The sequence below is a fragment of the Xenopus tropicalis genome, chromosome 2 (genome assembly GCF_000004195.4).
Source record: "Xenopus tropicalis strain Nigerian chromosome 2, UCB_Xtro_10.0, whole genome shotgun sequence".
NCBI lineage: Eukaryota > Metazoa > Chordata > Amphibia > Anura > Pipidae > Xenopus > Xenopus tropicalis.
The window spans coordinates 145,944,583-145,955,981 of record NC_030678.2 but is presented as its reverse complement, the minus strand read 5'-3'; positions in this window follow the sequence as shown (position 1 = coordinate 145,955,981).

The following is an 11,399-nucleotide window of genomic DNA, read 5'->3' as shown; positions in this document are numbered from 1 at the left end:
ACTCCTCTTTGCAGATCATCTCTAAATCCCTAATGTTTCGAGGCTGTCTCTGTGCAACTCTGAGCTTGAGCTCCCTCCATAGGTTTTCTATTGGATTAAGGTCCGGAGACTGACTAGGCCACTCCATGACCTTAATGTGCTTCTTCTTGAGCCACTCCTTTGTTGCCTTTGCTGTATGTTTTGGGTCATTGTCGTGCTGGAACACCCATCCACGACCCATTTTCAGTTTCCTGGCAGAGGGAAGGAGGTTGTCGTTCAGGATTTCACGATACATGGCTCCGTCCATTTTCCCGTTAATGCGAATAAGTTGTCCTGTGCCCTTAGCAGAAAAACACCCCCAAAGCACAATGTTTCCACCCCCATGCTTGATGGTGGGGACGGTGTTTTGGGGGTCATAGGCAGCATTTTTCTTCCTCCAATCACAGCGAGTTGAGTTAATGCCAAAGAGCTCTATTTTGGTCTCATCAGACCACAGCACCTTCTCCCAGTCACTCACAGAATCATTCAGGTGTTCATTGGCAAACTTCAGACGGGCCTGCACATGTGCCTTCTTGAGCAGGGGGACCTTGCGAGCCCTGCAGGATTTTAATCCATTGCGGTGTAATGTGTTTCCAATGGTTTTCTTGGTGACTGTGGTCCCTGCTAATTTGAGGTCATTAACTAACTCCTCCCGTGTAGTTCTAGGATGCTTTTTCACCTTTCTCAGAATCATTGACACCCCACGAGGTGAGATCTTGCGTGGAGCCCCAGAGCGAGGTCGATTGATGGTCATTTTGTGCTCCTTCCATTTTCGAACAATCGCACCAACAGTTGTCACCTTCTCTCCCAGCTTCTTGCTAATGGTTTTGTAGCCCATTCCAGCCTTGTGCAGGTCTACAATTTTGTCTCTGACATCCTTGGACAGCTCTTTGGTCTTTCCCATGTTGGAGAGTTTGGAGTCTGCTTGATTGATTGATTCTGTGGACAGGTGTCTTTTATACAGGTGACTAGTTAAGACAGGTGTCCTTAATGAGGTTGACTAATTGAGTAGAAGTGTCTAACCACTCTGTGGGAGCCAGAACTCTTAATGGTTGGTAGGGGTTCAAAAACTTATTTCACTCAATGAAATGCAAATCAGTTGCTATCTTTTATTTAAAGTTATTTTTTCGATTTTCCTTTTGATGTGCTATCTGCCACTGTTAAAATAAACCTACCATTGAAATGATACTGTTCTGAGACTTTTCATTTCTTTGTCATTGGACAAACTTACAAAATCAGTGAGGGGTCAAATAATTATTTCCTCCACTGCATGTTGCTTCAAATTAAAGTTTCGTTCCTCTAATCTAAAGGAGTGGCCTCTGGTGCGCTGATCATTTTTATGGGGAAAACAGAACACTATCTATTTATAATAATGTAATCATGTAATGATGTCCCCTTGCAATGCCTTTTGTCTAAAGAAAACAACAACAACCCTGACAGTCTAACCCCATAGTTTAAATCTTCCATCCCCTTTACCAGTTTAGTTGCAGTCTCTGCACTCTCTCCAGCTCATTAATTTCCTTCTTAAGGACTGGAGCCCAAAACTGCACTGCATACTCAAGGTGAGGCCTTACCAGGGACCTATAAAGAGGCAAAATTAAAAAAAGTTTTCAGCCCTTGAGTCAATGCACTTTATTTGCTTTAGTAGCCACAGAATGACATTCCCTGGAATTAGACAACTTGTTATCTATAAAAATCCCCAAATTCTCAATTAAGGATACCCCCAACACACTACCATTTAGTATATAACTCTCATTTATATTATTTCTACCAAAGCGCATAATTTTGCACTTGTGAACATTGAGCCTTATTTTCCATTTTTCTGCCCAGATTTCCAATTTTGTCAAATCGCTCTGCAAAGTGGCAGCTTCCTCCATGGAACTTATAGTTTTGCACCTCCAGGTCATTAATAAACAAAGTAAAAAGCAAAGAACCTAGGGCTGACCCCTGAGGTACTCCAGTAAAACAAAAAAAAATATATATATATACAATATATATATATATATATATACATATATATACATATACAATATATACAATCTATATACAATATACAATCTGTTACTCATGTTGTCATGCGTCAACATGGGCTTGCTGTTTGTGTCCACTAGATGGTGTGTGTAAATGTGCCCACCTGCTTGTGAGGTGGTCTGGTCCCAGGTAGTGATGGGCAAAATAATTCGTCAGGCACAGAGCCGGATTTCTACTTAGGGGGCTCCCCAAGGCCGCCCCCATTCAGTGCCCCCCTATCCCCGCCCCGCCGAACGTGCATGCGTAAAACTCCCATATGGAGCAGTTTGGAGAAGTCCCCATTGCTCCGTATGGAAGCAAAATTTGCCTGCCGCCCTAGACCCGGGCCTTGCCACAAATCCAGGCCTGGTCAGGCATGAATTTGCGGTGAATTTCGGGGTTTCGCCATTAGTGGATTGTTTCGCAAAATGAGTGTGGACAAATTCGCAGTGCAACAAAATCGAAAAAGTCAAAACGGCGAAAATAAAAAATTGTCATGCAAATCCAAAAGAAGACACCATTCACAAATCCTTTACAAGATTTGTGAATTTTCCAGCGAAGTGAAACTGCACACTGATCACTAGTCTCAGGTCCAAAAGGTCATATCTGCAACAAAATCTGCACCCATATCAGGTCTCTTAGGTCTCAGAAATAACAGATTTATTAGCTGAGCCGAGCTTTTCCTGGGATCACCTATCACCTAGGCATACATGGTAAGCATACATCCATGAATTATGAAAATCCAGTGCTGTATAGCTGAATTAATAAGAAATTAGCCCATATAAAGTTTTTTTTATAAGGCCTGAATATGGTAACCCAGCCTATATTTAGGTCAATGTGCAGAAAATATAGAGTAGGTGATTGCTTTTATTGGCTAACTAAGCACTACCTTTGAGGTGTTGGGATTCACTGGTACATTATATTTAGAGGGCCATGATTCTTACTTCTTTGGTTCTGAGACTGGAACACGTTTCCTAGTGATAATACCATTAATAATAACACTTACATAGTCCTTCTACTACAAGCACTGAATTAAAATGATCAAGTGCAATAAGGTAAAAAATCACGAGAGAATGAATTGTTCCAGACAATCATTTAGCACTTAGCAGATTAAACCCCAACTGGCAATGAGACAGTTCTGCCAAATACCAGGGATGCTGGTGCTCTCAGAAGCTGGTGGGCCTGTCTTCATAATAATTTGTTACTGAGCCCACAGGCTGAACCTGGACCTGTGTGCTTAAATGCTAGGCCTGAGTTTTATTGCCAGTCCATTCCTGAAGCAGATTGATATAAATCAATGAAAAACCTTGGCAGGCAGATGGGCTTTAAGCCTGTTTTTTAATAACTCTTATGATTATGCTTATCAGACTTATGGGTTAAAGAATTTCAGGTGATGGAGCAGTAGCTTCAGGCAAATTAAGCCTCTCTTGGAAAATATTCTATATTTACTAAGCAGGCAGTATAGGAAAAATGGGGAAAAATTCTAGTTTAATATGCGAATGCTATATCATAGATAATTAGGGGCAGATTTATCAAAGTATTTTCGTACCTTTAAAAAGCACGATACAGAAAAAAACGTATTAAATACGAATTTTTTGTATTGTGCTTTTTAAAGTACAAAAAAATTTGTATCTTGAAATACAAAAAAAGTATTTTTTCGTATAATGTCCGAAAAATACATTTTTCTCCGTATCTGAACGATCGTAAACGGCAGGACAACATTTCTGATTTTGATCCTTCTGTGCGTGATTTCGGAAGCCTCCAATAGGGCTCAATGGCACTCTGCAGCTCCAACCTGGCCCAAGGAAAGTCTCCCATAGGACTCAATGGCACTCTGCAGCTCCAACCTGGCCCAAGGAAAGTCTCCCATAGGGCTCAATGGCACTCTGCAGCTCCAACCCGGCCCAAGGAAAGTCTCCCATAGGGCTCAATGGCACTCTGCAGCTCCAACCCGGCCCAAGGAAAGTCTCCCATAGGGCTCAATGGCACTCTGCAGCTCCAACCCGGCCCAAGGAAAGTCTCCCATAGGGCTCAATGGCACTCTGCAGCTCCAACCCGGCCCAAGGAAAGTCTCCCATAGGGCTCAATGGCACTCTGCAGCTCCAACCTGGCCCAAGGAAAGTCTCCCATAGGGCTCAATGGCACTCTGCAGCTCCAACCTGGCCCAAGGAAAGTCTCCCATAGGGCTCAATGGCACTCTGCAGCTCCAACCTGGCCCAAGGAAAGTCTCCCATAGGGCTCAATGGCACTCTGCAGCTCCAGCCTGGCACAAGGAAAGTCTCCCATAGGGCTCAATGGCACTCTGCAGCTCCAACCTGGCCCAAGGAAAGTCTCCCATAGGGCTCAATGGCACTCTGCAGCTCCAACCTGGCCCAAGGAAAGTCTCCCATAGGACTCAATGGCACTCTGCAGCTCCAACCTGGCCCAAGGAAAGCCTCCCATAGGGCTCAATGGCACTCTGCAGCTCCAACCTGGCCCAAGGAAAGTCTCCCATAGGACTCAATGGCACTCTGCAGCTCCAACCTGGCCCAAGGAAAGTCTCCCATAGGGCTCAATGGCACTCTGCAGCTCCAACCTGGCCCAAGAAAAGTCTCCCATAGGGCTCAATGGCACTCTGCAGCTCCAACCTGGCCCAAGGAAAGTCACCATACCGAAGCTTGAATGAATCCGAAACTTTCATACTCGGCGCAACAATATGATTTTGATGCACTTTTTGTCGCAAAGTACAAAAAAGTCGTGCAAATGTACAAAAAAATTGCAGACAATACGCAAAAGTTGTAACCTTTAAAAAAAAAATACGATTATTTTTTTGTATACAGACCTATCGTTCATTGATGAATGTGCCCCTTACTGAATCTGGCAAACCCATCCCATGTAGAGGTAGCCAGAGTTATTAGATGTAAAGGCATCAGCAGGTAGATAGAGGCAGAAAATCTTTTTGGATTGGGGGGATTTGGTATAGTATGTTGTTTCTTAGCTCATTATGTTTAAAGGGGAACTCCACCCAAATGCAACTTAAGCTCTTTGAAAAGTAAACATAATTTCAAGCACCTTTTATTTCAGCCTTTTCATGATTTTTAATGTAATAATACAGTTTGGAACAGTTACCTAAGCCTGACCTCTGTTCTGCTGCTGATCTGGCTGACTACATTGAGACTCAAAAAAATGTTTAAGTTGTCGACGGTCCTCAGCCTGCCTTTAGCCTGCATCCTACCAATCCTATGATCCCCTGCACATGATGTCAATAGGAAAAGGAACATCCCAGTGTAATGCATTGTGGGTTATGTAGTTCCTGCATACTGTCTGTAAGCTGTGGAGAAGTTGTCACAATCTGTAACAGCAATGTTTTAGTCCCTCCTCCCCTGTCAGGATATCAAATGATGCAGAAAGAGTAGAACTGTTTTGCAGCTGGATTTCAGCATATAAAAATTGTATTTATTTATACATTTTGAAGAAACAGATTACAGTGATAGCTATGTAAGAGGTTTTTGTTCTATTAAACTGGAGTTCCCTTTAAAGTAACTTTGTTCCTGGTTGGAATTGACACGTAAAATGCATCAGTTTCCTGAAAATATCCTTGAGTATGTATAATTTTATTTTTTATTTATGTACTGGGTGGTTTACCCATAATGCCTGGGAATTGTAAATGTCTTACGATAATCCCCCCACAACATGCTACTATTCAGATCCCTTCTGATAATGACAGTTGCATAAAGAAACATGCAGGAATTAATATAAGTCCAAGATTAAGCTCATGCAAGCATCTACATCATGCTAGGATACAGAACTGGAATAAAGCTAACAGCAGGGAGCCCCATAAACTCTTCACCAATGTATTATTATATGAACAATGGTACTGAGTCAAGTAGCAAGCTTAACATGGGAGGATTGCTCAACATTATATGTTTTATAAGGACAGCATAATAGTTTTTCAATGTGTTGGTTGGTATTTGTAGGTTGGCCTACTTACATACAGTATATCACTCCCCAAAACACAGAAACATTGCAGTAACTCAGTAACATACAGGTAAGTTCCAGAGAGGGCTGAAGCTGTAGTCCCCAGAGTCAAGTGGCTTTATTTAATGGAAGTTACATGGTTAAGGCTACCAGTGAATAGAGCATAGTTGACCTTTGAAGGTGTGCCCCCTGTGGTGTTTCCATCCATCATTCATCTGAGAAAGTGCATCATAAAGGTGTGATGGAAAAACTGCATGTCCTGCTTGTAGTAGTACACCGAGACGTGCCCAGCGCCAAACACAACTGACACCACACAAATACTGCTTGAAACTGCCCTGGCAGCTGTGAAAACAGAGAGAAAGCAAATATACACAGAAAGCATTCCAATACAATTGTGCGTTGTCTCACCTGGTTAATGTTTAACCATAGTGTGCTGAATATTATAGACCAGTGCTGTCCAACTTCTGTGGTACCGAGGCCTGGAATTTTTCTGGCCCACATGGTGGAGGGCCGCTAATGGAAGCCAGTTTTGACGACTCCCCTTTTTTAAAATGCACCCACTTCAAACCACACCCATGTTATCACAAGAACTTTTAAGACCATACCCACATTAATGGTGGTAGCGCAAAACCCAAATAGTTGGTGCTCACTGTAGGGATATACTCTGCCTGCCCTATGCTGCCAGCGTGTGCCATACTCTGCCTGAACTATGCTGCCTGTGTGTGCCATACTCTGCCTGCCCTATGCTGCCTATGTGTGCCATACTCTGCCTGCCCTATGCTGCCTGTGTGTGCCATACTCTGCCTGCCCTATGCTGCCTGTGTCTGCCATACTCTGCCTGCCCTATGCTGCCTATGTGTGCCATACTCTGCCTGCCCTATGCTGCCTGTGTGTGCCATACTCTGCCTGCCCTATGCTGCCTGTGTCTGCCATACTCTGCCTGCCCTATGCTGCCTATGTGTGCCATACTCTGCCTGCCCTATGCTGCCTGTGTGTGCAATACTCTGCCTGCCCTATGCTGCCTATGTGTGCCATACTCTGCCTGCCCTATGCTGCCTGTGTGTGCCATACTCTTCCTGCCCTATGCTGCCTATGTGTTCCATACTCTGCCTGCCCTATGCTGTCTGTGTGTGCCATTCTCTGCCTGCCCTATGCTGCCTGTGTGTGCCATACTCTGCCTACCCTATGCTGCCTGTGTGTGCCATACTCTGCTGCCTGTGTGTGCCATACTCTGCCTGCCCTATGCTGTCTGTGTGTGCCATTCTCTGCCTGCCCTATGGTGTCTGTGTGTGCCATACTTTGCCTGCCTCTGCTGCCAGCGTGTGCCATACTCTGCCTGCACTATGCTGCCTGTGCGTGCCATACTCTGCCTGCCCTATGCTACCTGTGTGTGCCATACTCTACCTGCCCTATGCTGCCTGTGTGTGCCATACTCTGCCTGCCCTATGCTGCCTGTGTCTGCCATACTCTGCCTGCCCTATGCTGCCTATGTGTGCCATACTCTGCCTGCCCTATGCTGCCTGTGTGTGCCATACTCTGCCTGCCCTATGCTGCCTGTGTCTGCCATACTCTGCCTGCCCTATGCTGCCTATGTGTGCCATACTCTGCCTGCCCTATGCTGCCTGTGTGTGCAATACTCTGCCTGCCCTATGCTGCCTATGTGTGCCATACTCTGCCTGCCCTATGCTGCCTGTGTGTGCCATACTCTGCCTTCCCTATGCTGCCTATGTGTGCCATACTCTGCCTGCCCTATGCTGCCAGCGTGTGCCATACTCTGCCTGAACTATGCTGCCTGTGTGTGCCATACTCTGCCTGCCCTATGCTGCCTGTGTGTGCCATACTCTGCTGCCTGTGTGTGCCATACTCTGCCTGCCCTATGCTGTCTGTGTGTGCCATTCTCTGCCTGCCCTATGGTGTCTGTGTGTGCCATACTTTGCCTGCCTCTGCTGCCAGCGTGTGCCATACTCTGCCTGCACTATGCTGCCTGTGCGTGCCATACTCTGCCTGCCCTATGCTACCTGTGTGTGCCATACTCTACCTGCCCTATGCTGCCTGTGTGTGCCATACTCTGCCTGCCCTACGGTGCCTGTGTGTGCCATACTCTGCCTGCCCTATGGTGCCTGTGTGTGCCATACTCTGCCTGCCCTATGCTGCCTGTGTGTGCCATACTCTGCCTGTCATACTCTGCCTGTGTGTGCCATACTCTCCCTGCCTGTGTGTGCCAAACTCTGCCTGCCCTATGCTGCCTGTGTGCAATACTCTGGCTGCCCTATGCTGCCTGTGTGTGCCATACACACAGGCAACATAGAGCAAGCAGTACATACAGGTACACAATGCTGGTACTGCTCCTACAGTCTGAGGTGTAAACAGGTGAACAATGTGGGGGCTTACAGTCTGAGCCTGAGGTGTGAACAATGTAGGGGGTAAACAATGCAGGGATTAAAAGGTGTGAACAGTACAGGGGATTACATATTTAAACAATACAGAGGATAACAGCCTGAATCTGAGGCGTTAACAATGCAGGTAAAGCTTACACAAAGGTGAGCAGGCACAGCAGTCAGACAGGTGGGGGGCCACATAGAGGGTTGTGGGCTGTGCTAAGGTGAGATTCCTATTATTGGAAGATGAATTCTCCATAGGGTTTAAGGCATATTGGGCATTATATGCAGAAGCAAAATGGCAGATACCCCCCTTGTACCTCCTGTAATTGACATAAATGGATATCGCCTGAAAATGGAAATCAGGCCACGAATGCTCAAATCTACATTTTCTGGCCTGGAAACTACCTGTCACAATGTCAGTCAATAGAGAGATGGTGGTTGAATTGAGCATTTCTATGCAGGTGGAAAAACATGTGTCCTTTAGTATCACAGCAACATTAACAGAATAATAATTACAATAGCTGGAGGGGTCTATAGTTTGCAACGGGTCAGCCACCTTAACAACCAGAAGGCAGTATGATTCTGATTTTTTTTTTCTCTGTATGGGCTAATGAACCTTACTCTGCACCCAGGCATATAGCCCTTATCAATCAGATCATTGCTTTTAAACCTGTATTCCGAAATGCTACCTGCAACTTTATTATGTCTTAAAGGGGTGGTTTACCTCTTAGGTAACTTTTAGTATGTTATAGAATTCCCTATTGGTCTTAATTATTTATTTTGTGTAGATTTTTTTAATTACTTACTTTCCTTTTCTAGTTTTCAGATGGGGGTCACTGACCCCAGCAGACAAAAAAACTATTGCTCTCTGAGGCTACATTGTAATTTTTGCTTTTTATTACTTTTCTTCCTTTATCTATTCTTATTCCACTCTCATTTAAATCACTGCTTGGTTGGTAGGGTAAAAAAGACCCTAGAAACCAATTACCTGCTGAAATACCAAACTAGAGAACTGCTAAATAAAACGATACATACTGTACAGTGAAACCCTGGTTTTAATGTTTCCCTAATTTTACACTGTTTTTTTGTGGTCCAACCAATATATAATGCATAACACGTTTCCTTGATTTTTACATTTTCCTGGATTTTAACTATGGTAAAAAGCAACAAGATTATATAATGACTGTACATAAAATGGATAAAGGTTGATATAGGGAATGCATATGGAAACTTCTAGAAAGAAAAGGGGAACCAGTACTTAATGTGTTAAAGAAAGTTTTATGTCCCCAGTGTTTTGACACCAGGTCTTGCTAGATACACTTACTGTACCACAGAAGAAATACATATTTCATATATTTAGGCAGGGGAGCATTCAGGGAACAATGACTATAACTTAGCTTGCAAAGACAGTGCTTCATGGGACCTATTAACAGCTTCCATTTCTAAACACTAAATTTAGGCTGCTTAATCATGCTTTGCAAAATATAGATTGTAATCGTGCCTCCTCTAGAAAGGCACAGAAAATGGATGGTCAGTGTTGGAAAGGCTGTTAAATAAAAACAATGCAATTGAAAGAATACACCCCTCGAGTAATAAGGATAAATAGGAAATCAAATCAAAAATCAGTGTAGCAAAAAGTCCAGCATGTAATATAGAAAAAGCAGGTCTGTAGAACAGTAAAGGCTGCATTTAATAATAGCACCGAATTTCATTTACACAAAAAGAAAAGGGGTTTGAAGTAGAAAATATAGCTGTAACTTGAACAAATCCTTAAATACAAAGAAGTGCAAGGCACTTTATATTCTTTATAAATGATAGCTTATTAACTGGGGGGCACATTCAAAGTCTAGAGCTTTGCACCTTTCCCCCAGGGACATGCTCTTACTACTTACAGGTGCACCTCCTTGTACTCCCATGTATGTCTGTCTTTGTATGTAACACTGGCAACACCGGCCACTACTGCACTGAAGGAGCAGCAAATGGGCCAGGAGAAGCAAGGACAAGTGCCTATTATTTTAATATTGAAAAATCTATGTTTTTTGTTATTTCTTGGGCTAAATAGGGCAAACTGAAGCTAATTGTGTTGTCCTTGTTTGGTTGATAATAAGATTCCCAGCACAGAGATTATTTTCCCTTGCATAATGGCCTTCAGCTTACCTGTGCACTGGTGATCTAGTAATCTACCTCACAGGGACCAAACATGGAGTAACTTCAGTTTCCCTGTTTGCCGTGTTTAGCTCAAGAAATAACAAAAACATCGATATTTTGAAATTAAAACAATATGTTCAGCTCAATTCCTATTCATTGCACTTATGTTGAACAAGGGGGTATACTGTCCCTTTAAGAAAAGGGCTCCCTTGTGCCAACATGTGTGCTTGGTGCCATATAGTTAGGAGTGCAAGTGCTTTCTTATTTTAGAGAAAATGTTTCATTTTTTGATGAGTTTCACTTGCTGTCTTGTGGAGCTAAAGTTCTAGGTTCAAAACCTGCAAGAAAACTATCTGCAGATAATTTGGAAGTTTTCTTTGTGGGTTTCTTCTGGGTTCTGAAGTTCCTCTCATACCTGAAAAATATTTGTGCCAGAATGATCTGTTTATTCATTGGACAGGTTTTGAAGTTTTACTTGCACCATGTCGCCCTATACATTCAGCATTGCAGCTCCTCTTTACTTCTTGCTGTATAAGTCTTTCAGAATTATCCATCAAACAAACGGAGCAATAGAAAGAAGCCTTACTGTGCATAAATATTGGCCACTATGTGGGGAGGGGGGACTTATACTGGTTAACCCCTCTCACTTTACCTTTCTGATGAGAATCATGACAGATCTTCCTATGGGCCTTTAATGCAGAGGTGGCAGTCATCCAGTTTATCTGCTGTAATTACAATTTCAGCAGTCAATATTAGGAAAGTTGCCTGTCTAGCCTTAATTTCAGTATGTTGCATATAACATTCCTATACAAAGCCCTAAAATATATCCAGTAAATGGGGCTTAGTGATGTCATTAGTTATTAGAGGTGCTACTTGTGCCTCTCA